The following is a 12,437-nucleotide window of genomic DNA, read 5'->3' on the forward strand; positions in this document are numbered from 1 at the left end:
GAAAGGGAATTTCTCGGTTACGTATGGTAACCCTCGTTCCCTGAAGGAGGGAACGGAGACGTCACGTCCCGTCGCCACAGCTCCTGTACCATCGCTGAGCGGCCGGGTCACCGGCTCGGCTCCTCAGCGAAAACCTGAATATGCGCTGCATCTGCTGCCTACTTATACTCACGCTGTGATCAGTGGCAGCTGGATGCAATAATTGCATGCCAATGTGCATTGGCTCGTTTAGTTTACACTCGAAGTAGATTGGTCTCTCTAAGCGAGATCCCAATTTCGTCGGTCATCCGACGTGACGTCTCCGTTCCCTCCTTCAGGGAACGAGGGTTACCATACGTAACCGAGACGTTATTGTTAATTAAAACTATTAAACATCTGAAATCAAATAAAATACAAATATTAGATATTAGACTAAAAGAAAATTTTAATTCGAAATTTTGCCTTGCCAATTGACTTAAATAAGTTGAATCTAAAATACTAAAATTACTAAAACTTTAAACTGAAATAAAAATAAAGTTACACAGAAATATTTAAAAGAAACTCAAAAAAATGAAAAACTAAAATAAAAATCTGAAATAAACTAAAATAAAAATATTAGATATTAGACTAAAAGAAAATTAGAAATGTTGCCTTGGCAATTAACTGAAATAAGTTGAAGCTAAAGTACTAAAATTACTAAAATTTAAAAAACTACAAATTTAAAAAAGACAAAAGCACAAACATTTGCTAAAACTACAAATATAAAAAATAAAGTCTAATTTAAAATATGAATATATACTATAGTAGTAAATCATAATTACAATAAATAACATAAGACAATGTGCCAATGAAAATCTCACAAAATGCTGTTGACGGTCACGCCTGCTCAAGAGAAAAATTCAGCTTAAAAAAAATCCTTTCATTCTTTCATCAGATTTCTTGAATTGCCAAAATCGAGTTTTCATAGGGGGACAAAAAACTAAACAAACAACAACAAAAAACATTTGTTATTTTGTAGGCTAAACTAAAATGTATGATTTTGTTGTAGTCAGATGTTATTGTTGCTTTGATACGCTATCGAAAATATTTATTTGAAATAGAAATCATCTGTAACATTATAAAAGTCTTCATTGTCATTACACTTGCTCAATAAAAATAGCCATTTCTTTAAAAAAAGAATCTTACTTTTGAACGGTAGTGTAAATCCACATAGAATAGCCTAAATACAACTACAGTAAATGAGCTTTTATCATAGTTGCTATATGTTATTTCTAGGGATGCACCGAATTTTCAGCCGCTGAAAATTATCAGCCGAAAATTGTATTTTCTGGGTTTTAGCCGAAAGAGAAAAACGGCCGAAAATATACATATAATAATATATATGCCCGGCAGTGTTCAGCACGCATGTTTCACTCTCCTCTTCACTGCATAGTTTGACGCTCTGCTCAGTATTGCGCTCTATGAATGTGCACGTATGATACTCATGCTCACCGGAAAAGCAAAGTCCACTCAAATAACGCGCTGACAGGAAATTTCTATGCAGTATACTTGTTCCTGTTTGCAGTAGCGCTACTGTGCTGTAACATGCTGTAGTACAGCTGTACTGGACAACGCTGGTAAAATGACACTACCTTCAGTGACGCTATGCTCTGCTCACATGCTCTGATAATTAGGGCTGGGTATCGTTCAAAAATGTTCGATATCGATACCGATACCTTGACTTCGATACTGGTTCCCGAACGATACTTTTTCCGATACCAATTTTATGAAATCAATTTTAACAAGATTACATTATCTAAAAAAAAAACTTTGGTTTTATTTTTCAGCTTGTTGATGTTTATACAAACTCAAAGACCCCTGAGCCACTGCACAAAGGAATAAATCAGTGCAAATAGTTTTAATAAAGCTCAAATAGTCTTCAGTTTACACATCTGTTAGGCTACATTTACACTAGTTAGTGTTCGTTTTAAAACACATAGCTCAGACAGAATCATGATTTCTATTTATTTTCCACTGATTTACTGATGAGCATTAACAGCTTCCAGCCTAAAAAGTATCGAACTCGATACCCAGCCCTACTGATAATAATTAGGACTATAAATTATTTGGATAATTAGCCCCCCCAAAAAAAAAAACCCACTCATATCTGATTCTGTTACATAGAAGTGAATAAAAATTATATATTGATATTTAATATTAAGGTAACACTTTTCAATAAGGTTCCATTAGGTTACATAGAAGTGAATAAAAATTATATATTGATATTTAATATTAAGGTAACACTTTACAATAAGGTTCCATTAGCTAATGTTAGTTAATGTATTAACTAACATGAACAAACAATAAACAATACATTTAATACAGTATTTATTCATCTTTCTTAATGTTCGTTAATGATAATACAGTTGTTCACTGTTAGTTCATGTTAATTCAGAGTGCATTAACTGTTAACATGCACAACTGATGATTTTAATAATGCATTAGTAAAAGTTGAAATTAACATTAACTAAGATTAATAAATGCTGAAGAACTATTGTGCATTCTTAGTTCATTATCTAAAGTAGTTAACTAATTAAGCTTATAGTAGAGTGTTACCAATATTAATATAAATTCTGTCCAGTTTTATTGTGTTGCTTTCAGTAAAAGTGTGGTTATTTTATTGGCTTTTTTTTTTTTATTCAGTATCGTTAAAATTACTGAGTTAAATTAAAAAGTCTCACAAAATTACTTTATATTATTTAATAAAATAAGAAAGCATTTTCGGTTTTCAGCCAAGTGCATCCAGAATTTTCGGTTTTGGCCCAGAATTTTCATTTCGGTGCATCCCTAGTTATTTCTGACCAGGAACTGCGTACTGTGGAAGGATACGTCACAGCTGTGTGAAGCGCACTCAGCCTCTCAAGGTGGTGTAAGATGAAAAGTAGGCCGAAGGAAAACACTCCCACCATGTGAGCACTTAGAGACAGCAGGAACAAGAAGAAATATCGGTAATTCCTACGGCCAATGCAGTTGTTCACCCATGGACAGTGGTGGTCAAACTCCTACAATGAGAAGAAAAGTGTGTGTGTGTGTGTGAGCACTGGCATTGTGATCATTTTATATTACGCAGAATTTTATGCGCCTCACCTCCACACAGTTGTCACACACACTGCAGTGTGAGCAGCGCGGAGGTCTGTAGAAGTGGCACGTGGCACACCACTTCATCCGCACCTGAATTCCCTTTATCTCCACGTTTTTATAAAGCGGAGCTCGGAAGTCATCGTCTTTGTCTTCGTCCTCATCCGCTGGGAAACCGACATTTCAACATGCACATCAGCATTGTGTGACATGCAGTTTTCTGCACATTCTAATCATGGACCTACTGTACTATCTCCAGACATCTGAAACAGAGAAACCTACACTACAACTGGATCATACCTCTGGGAAAGACTCCAGGATCCATGAAGGTGGCCATGCTGAAGTTGGCCAACACAAAGAGGAAGACGATGCCATTGTATAGAGGCACAACAGGTGAGATGGCCTTGGTTAACCACGGACACCTGAGAGCATGCAAGAGAAACACAAGAAAGATTATTATTTTGAATGCTATCATTTTTCAGCCTGTGAAATTTTTTTCAGAACAACATTTGTTCATCCCTGCAATATTTTTTTTGCATGAACAGAGAGATTAATGCAAACCTCAGAAAACTTGTGAACTTTATAAATTAAAATAAAATGTGTGCAGTTACTATAGTGACAGACTGAATAATCTGCAAACATTAGGATATATTTGACTGATAACTATGCCTGCTTGGCCGATTAACAGAAATATTAATTTCCCCTTGGGTCAGTAAAAAAAAAAAATATATATGATTAAATTATCGTTACAACAAAATGGTATTTTGCACAAATGAAATAACAACAGTACTAATAACTATAACTATATAAAAAGAATTGTTTTTCACAAATGAAATGACAACAAAATAATATATCTAAATAAAAAATATAATATAAATCTATAACATAATATATAATAAATTTATAAAATAATACAAATATAATAGTAAATATATAATATATAAATAAATATATAAAAAAATATAATAAAAAAAATGTACATTGTCATTTCTTTTTTCTATTATTATTATTATTATTATTACTATTGTTGTTGTCATTTCTGCAACACATTTTATTGTTTTAATAATAATAATAATAATCAATAATGATATTTACTATTTTTCAATTATTATTATTATTATCAACATTTATTATGTATAGATCCTGCATTAATTAAATTTGATCATATCATAAAAATACAGATATTGCTATTGGCAATTACACAAACCTATACTGATCGACCACTACTTCACACTGATTTGTTGAACTCAAAAGAGGTGCGTGGTAATGTTTAATGGGTAAACTGCTTATGCAGGTAAGCAACTACTGGTGACCCATCCACGACTAGCTGTCCTACCGTAACTCTAACTGGGCTCTGCTCAGGTTTTATTTCAGATGGGTTAACAGGCAGAGCCAAGCATATATATTTGTGCACTTCTAAATTTGGCAAGTCTATTACATTTCTTGTAGTCTTGCAGAACAGGGCTTTTTCTGGCCAAGAAGAACCGCCCATCCAGACAGGAGGACACCATCTGAACGACATGCAAAGTGACCAAGCACATTTATTTTGGTTTCTGCATGTCATTTAGAGGTAGATAAATCTATAATGCATTCATAGTATGACCACTATGTAACCATCTAAACCATTACATAATGAAGCAACAAGCCACTCAAGGCCATGCTTTACAGTGATTTTACCAGATGTATTTCATAAAGACAGCACTGTTCAACAAATAAGTGCATTTAATTATAGTAACAATTTCAATAATGGAAATATTGTTTAAAGTAATACAGTCCATTAGCCTAACTGCAGACATTTATAGTTGCCAAGCAACTGTTATATTGGCTTTTCTGAAGCAGCTTCGAACACACCTCATCCAATCAGATTTTAAAGATAGAATGATCCACAACTCTCTAACCCCTCCTGCTATGTCTATTCTCTCTCGGCAGGCAGCAGATCATGCTACTATTCTCTCGAACCCTGAGGGAAAAGCTAACTCGTACTCCGTCTGCACTGGAGGAACGCCAGACTCTTCGGATAGGTGAAGTCTGCCACCTTTATCTCCCTGATGTGATTCAATACACTCATTCCATTCAGTTTTCTATTCAATTTGTTGTTTTCTTCATTTTAATCAGAGATGGCAGACCAGAGAATACAAAGCAGTAATGAAGTGGAAGGTGAGAATGATAAAGAGGCCAGATTCACCCCCCTCAGACACAACAGAGCAAAACTGATGGCATAACTACTCCTTCATGTGTAATCCAATCACAAACAGACGACCGCAGAATCAATCCATGCTGTGGGCGAAGAAATAAATCGGCCGCATGAACATCTCCTTGAGGGTAGACAAGAACGTCATCACTGCCATAATAACGTCAAGTACTGCCATTAGTGCTTCCATTTACAGCTGAAACTCACATGAACAGATAAAATGTATAACATGAATGAAACGCAAGTTGCTTTGGATAAAAGCGTATGCCAAATGTGTAAATGTCAATGTACTGTAAACCCTTCTAGGAAACACTTCAGATTTAGTAAAGCATTTATATGTACTTGCTTTGTGGAAAGGGGAATTATCTTATTAAAGCTCTCTACAAAGTGTTGCAGACGATGTTGGAAGCACATAATCCTCATATACTGCCAAGAAAAGCTTCTGAGTCTCTCAATGGACATGAACCTAGACAACAAGTCAACAAATTCATCCATTTGCAAGTCTGTTTCGTCCTCTGTGTTCATAATTGTGGGGAGTCTAAACGTTAAAGTATGCATGACTAAAAGTACTTTAATTACCTTCATGAAACAATCTATGCTTAACTTCTTCAGGCAGGGCTGTGATGGAGATCTACTGTTCTCCGTTTAACTAGCTGCCCCTTAAAACCAGCAAACCCTGTGTAAGAAGGCTGTATCCTAAATCACGCATCTCTCTAGCATACTCGAGCCCCTTATTTTAGTGTAAATGACACTGGCATTTTAACAACCCAAGGGCTGAGCTGGAGGGGTGTATATGAGGTTTCATTTAGGCCATTCCCTGCAATGTGTCTAACGCCTCGCTGCTACAAATATTAGCATATCTGTGCCAGAGGCTGTCACTCTAAGGAGCCATCTATCCGTGAGGATTATAATATGCTGACGAGATCAATATAGATAAAAGAAACAACCCTGTCAACAACAGCTTTAGGGAGCACAAAGCTTTTAAACCGGTGCTAGTTAATTCATAACACTCTGATAGTGAGATAAACAGAAAGTACATTCAAACATGCTAGAAAACATGCAGAAAACAGACAGAGAGAGAGAGAGACAGACATCACAACCCCAACAAATCTAGTCATTTAATAGATGGAGCAATAATTGAAATATAAATAATTATACATTATAAAATCTAACAGAGAAGCTATTTATTGGTGGCGCCTGATATGACACTTACAGCTGTAAAATAAATTAACAAAATAAAAAACTCATAATTTTTAAATTATTAAATAAATAACTCTTGCAGAGAAACTATTTATTAGTGGTGCTGCAGAAGACAATTATCACAATTACTATGTTCATTTAATAAAATAAAATAAAATAAAACTGTGCAGGGACAACAAATGATTTTTAACAATTCAATAATTATTGAATTTAAATAAATACATCTATAGAGAAGCTATTTATTAGTGGTGCTTGAGAAGACAAAAATCACAATTGCTATGTTTATTCAATGGTGGTAAAATAAAACAAAATAAAAAGAGGAGGAAAGAGAGTTATACACCAGAGTAGATCGTTGTAGATGAAAACCATTGATGGTTTTAAAGGCATTATAAAGTTCGATATTTAGGATTACGGGTTCTCTAATCTTAAGTATGATGATCAATAATAATTGTTATGGATGTCTTAACAACCAACACTAATAAACATATTTTCTGCTGGGACTTGACAACAAGTCATCAAACTGTATTTTTTATTTTATTTATTTTTTCAGTAAGGTGTGTGTTATCATTGATATGTAGCATACACATCTCCACGATGCACATCTCTCTGGGACGATAGATGTATTTAAATAATGTAGATCCCATCTGACTAGACAAATAACATATCTAAGTGCCAGAATAGAGGCAAAAGCTTTTGAAGTTCCACCTATCGTATCCGCCAGAGTGTTTCTGTGCTAAAAATGCAACATCAAAGCTTGGTATATGTTTGTTGTGCACATTTTTTTGTCCTCACATTTACTGCATGGATGCCATCTTACACCTGCAGAGATAAGGTAGTTGAATTCACACACCTCTATTCTCGTTTTTTCCCCCTTTCACTTCACTGCTTAAGTTATTTCAAAGCGCTATGGGCCAATTAGCGAAGCATAGGAGTCCTGTAGCTACAATAAACAATGCTTCATTAATCAAGGTGTGTGGAATTTACATGATTTATAATGGAGCAGAGCAGTCCAGAAAAAAGGAAGATGTGATGGGCTTGAACACAGGAGATCATTAATCAGTCAGACAGAAGCTTACTGGGGGAATGTTGAGGCACTAACGTTGTGTGGTGAACAGATCCACCCTGGAGCTTCTGACAACAGAGAAATGAAACGCGTTATTCATTAGAAGGACTTCCTGTACAACCGCCCTAAAAGAAAAATGTTTGCCCTAGATTTTGCTCATTAGAATCTTATGAAAGTAAATGACCACTCCTGACAGCAAGGTAGTGTGTGTGCATTTGCGTGTGTGAGTACACACACTGGGTCCAAAACTAACACTTGCTGAGCTTCAAATGAAAGTAAAATTGTGATATTAATGGTGATTTTTTTTATTTTTAGGATTTGCAACTTAAATGATTTAAAGGAACAATTGACCCAAAAATTAAGATTTGCTGAAATTGAATTCACCCCCAGGCCATCCAAGATGTAGATGAATCGATGAACCGTTTATAGGAACAGATCTGGAGAAATGTAGCATTACATCACTTGCTCAGCAATGGATCCTCTGCAGTGAATGGCTGCCGTCAGAATGAGAGTCTAAACAGCTGATACATACATCACAATGATCCAAAAGTATTCAACACATTTCCAAAAGCTGCATGTTTTTAATAAACAATTCCATCATCAAGATGTTTTTAACTTCAAAACATTGTTTCTGGTTAAAATATGAGTCCTCTCATATTGCTTTCTCTGGTGAAAAAGTCATCTCGTCTGAATCGGGCGCAAAATATGCACAGATCAAGTTTACAAGCAGAAAAAGTCTAACAGTTCTAAACAAATATGTTGGTGGATTTTGATGTGAGAAGACAGCAGGAGATGAACTTTTTCACTGGAGGAAGCGTAATAATGGATACTGAACTTTTATTCTGGCTAGAAGTGACGGTTAAGTTAAAGGTCACATATTTTACAGCTTTCTGGAGTTTTATTTTAAGTTTTGATGTCCTTAAGAATATATATTTGCGGTATAAGTACCAAAAACCATCTCAATATATTTTTACAGCTCCTTTCTCAGGAGCTCTGCAAAGAACAGGTTGATTTTCGCCTGTCTAATTAATATTCATGAGCCTCTCTTCTGATTGGCCTGTTGAATATTAATTAGACAGGCGAAAATCAACCTGTTCTTTGCAGAGCTCCTGAGAAAGGAGCTGTAAAAATATATTGAGATGGTTTTTGGTACTTATACTGCAAATATATATTCTTAAGGACATCAAAACCTAAAATAAAACTCCAGAAAGGTGTAAAATATGTGACCTTTAAAACCTGCCTTTGAAAATGGGTGTTCTCACTGAAAACTATTTGCAATGGCTGTGCCATTCATTTTTAAAGTTGGCAGTATCCACCAATGTGATCTTTGCTGATGCAACAAAGTTTAGTGGACCTCAACTATAAAAATGAGGGGTACTTATACCGCAAATATATATTCTTAAGGACATCAAAACTTAAAATAAAACTCCAGAAAGCTGTAAAATATGTGACCTTTAACTTAACCGTCACTTCTAGCCAGAATAAAAGTTCAGTATCCATTTTCTGAGTGAAGCACGGCCAGGCCAACCACAGGTAACTAGGGTCATGTATGCTGTAGCCTGCTGTGGCTTGGTGATACTCATAAGTAAGGTCAATAGAAACACCGGTAATGATGGGTCACCTTTTTACGGAAGTCACAACGGTTCGTGAAAAATCACAACTACTTCATGCAGGCTGTGTGCATTTGACTGTGGATTGACTGTTTTGAAACTTATATGGTAGTTACATAGCACCTAGACCTCAGTTATTATGAAAAAAGCCAGGAAATTTCAGTTTTGACAATATGGGACCTTTAAAACACATTAATGATGGATTTTTGTTTTCTTACAAACAGTTTTTCACTTCGCAAGCCATTCAATAGTGGACTGCAGTCATGTGAATTACTTGTGGATTATTGTGGTGTTTTTATCAGCTGTTTGGACTCTCATTCTGACGGCACCCATTCACTGCAGAGCATCCATTGCTGAGCAAGTGATGTACAATAATGCTACATTTCTCCAAATCTGTTCCATTTACATTTACATTTAATCATTTAGCAGACGCTTTTATCCAAAGCGTCCAATTAAGAAACAAACTCATCTACATCCTGGATGGCATTTTCAGCAAATTCTCATTTTTGAGTGAACTATCCCTTTAAAGGTGTTTTCTATGACTGCCAAAATGCGTAAAATATATCATTCTTCTCTTTCACATTAATTTTCTAATACAAAACTGAATTTTTAAGTTTAAATTAATATTTGACTGTAGTGCATAGTCTCTCCAGCTATATAGTGTCTTCAGCATATATTTGAAAATAAGTATAAACAAATATTTACCTTCAAAGTTTTTACAATACAGTTGTGCCTCAGAAAATGCTGATAATATCAATTAATCCGCCATTGCCAACAATGTTAATTTGGACCCTGCGTGCACACAGAGACTATCCCCCACTTCTAATCCAAGTTTGTCTGAGACGGGGTGCTTGCGGTGCGGCACTAGCCAGTCTCCACTAATCCTTCCTGGGATGCCAAAGCTTGGTTTCCCCTTATTAGCCTCAACAGTGTTTGCCAACTCATTCACTGAGACCCACAGGATCTCACAATTTTGCTCCAAACCTCCAGCAAAACACGTTCACACACAGACACACACACGCACACCAATAAACCAATTAACCTATCATGCCGCTTACAATTATCTTAATCAGGCATTTGCTGTATCCCAGCGCAGGACTGACTTGGCTATGAAAAAGCCTCGCTGGATTTAATTGGGTCCCCAAAATCAAGCATTCAAGACATCAAAAACTTTAAAGGAAAAGGCCAGATCTGTGGTGCAGTGAACTGTGCACATGATCAGGACATGTAAGAGCTGCTCGCTCATAGGGACTCCAAAATGAGTCATGTACCAATCCCATATGCCCTCTTTCACTGTCTACACTCCACTTTCTTTCTATGACCCCAAATTAATCTAAGTTTGAGGTCAGTCAAATTTTTTTCATGTTTTTGAAAGAACTCTCTTATGATCACCAATTCTGCAATTTTTGATTTATTCAAAATTACAGTCATATTGTATATTATTATTACAATTTAAAACTCTTTTTTAATATATATTGACCAATTTAATTGATTCCTTTAGTGGCAAAGCTAAATTTTCAGCTTCAGCTTCATTACTAGAGTCACAAAATCCTTCATTATGCTGATTTGCTGCTCAAGAAACATTTCTTATTATTATGAATGTTGAAAACAATTGTGTTGCTTAATATTTTTGAGAAACTTTTCGCTCATTAAAAAAAAATGTTACTGATCCCAAGCGATTTGAATGATAGTGAGTTTATATACAGTATGTGCATCTAACATCTCAAAAACTACTGTTACGTAACTAGTTACGCCTTGATTGTAAAATTCATTTTGATTGATGAGCTCATTTTTTACAGTGCATCTTCTCTGAGATTCTGAATACACAAACTTCTGAAAACGCAAACACAGATCAATCCCATATTAACCCACCGGCAGTCACGTCTCCCTCCACACATTACCAGATTAAAGCATCAGTCAAAACACAGCCGAAGGGAGAAACGCTCCCACAGATACAGCCGCAGAGCTGTGAACACAAGTCCAAACTTACAGGGGAACTATTACCAGCATAATCTCACCCATCTAAAAACAACATGCACAAGACCACATGGTACTCGATGGGCATTATGGGATGTGATCCACATCAAAGAGATTATCTTCACCGCTAGCCCGTTAAACAATTTAATAATGAGAGTGAAAAGCAGCATAAATAAGATCACAAAGCCCCGCCAGTCTATTAATCACGCTCTGAAAGGACAATAGAAGAGATGACATCTCGCTCTTTCCTCCTTTAGATCTGCTTAAAACAGTAGAATATCCCCAACAACAGCAGCTTAAACGGATCTGAGCTAAACAGAGGGCTGAACTTGAACACCAAGCGATCTAGAGCTAGATAAATACGACCGGGTCAGATTTAGCCCTGAGGGAATCTGTCCCCAAACATATTCACCACAGTAAATATCTTGTAGACTCAAAGCAAGTGTATACATACATCCACAGGTGTGCCGCACAAACACACACACACTGCTACATTTAAGTTGTGTCCTGACAGTGCATATCTGAGTGGCAGTTGTTGGCTAACATCATACGCATTCCTTACCACGTGTATTTTAAGGCCAGACTGCAGCTGCTGTGGTTACATGCGTGGCAAAAAAAACAGATAGCCAAATCCAGGCCGAACATGCTGTTCTTTTCAACTTTTCTATCCTGACAAAAAAGTATCAGTTTCCACAAAAATATGAAGCAGCACAACTGTTTTCAACATTATTGATGATAATAAGAAATGTTTCTTGAGCACCAAATATTAATTTAAATATTTGAAAATTTTTACAAATTTTAAAGGGGTCATATGATGCGATTTCAAGTTTTCCTTTCTCTTTGGAGTGTTACAAGCTGTTCATGAATAGCTAAGATTCAAAAAGTTGCAAAGACTAAAGTCTCAAACCCAAAGAGATATTCTATTAAAAAAAGTTAAGACTTGTCCATACCCTCCTAAAACGCCTCACTTAAACACGCCCCCACGTCTACGTCACTGTGTGGGAAGATTTGCATAACACCACCCAAATGTTCACGCAAAGAAAGGAGGTGTAACTTTGATTCTCGCTGTAGTATTATTGCCGCCGCCGCCATGTCGTGGAGACACTGTGTGTTTCGTTATGAAAGTGAAAATACTTTGTTTGGCCTTCCAAAAGAGGACACGACTATGTTTTTTAATTTTATGTTTACGCGGCACAATACGCAACACAACACGTAAAAAGACAATACGAGTCATTATGATCAGTAATTATGTCCCCACTGGATGCAACAAATGCCTCGTTTATAATGGGTTTTAATGTTT

General features: G+C 35.9%; 1 pseudogene; it reads right to left on the reverse strand.

Moving 5' to 3' along the window:
• LOC107656820 (probable palmitoyltransferase ZDHHC8) overlaps positions 1 to 12,437 on the reverse strand; it is a 73,132-nt pseudogene that overhangs the window by 16,703 nt on the left and 43,992 nt on the right.

Source organism: Sinocyclocheilus anshuiensis, unplaced genomic scaffold (assembly GCF_001515605.1).
Source record: "Sinocyclocheilus anshuiensis isolate Anshui unplaced genomic scaffold, SAMN03320099.WGS_v1.1 scaffold1136, whole genome shotgun sequence".
NCBI lineage: Eukaryota > Metazoa > Chordata > Actinopteri > Cypriniformes > Cyprinidae > Sinocyclocheilus > Sinocyclocheilus anshuiensis.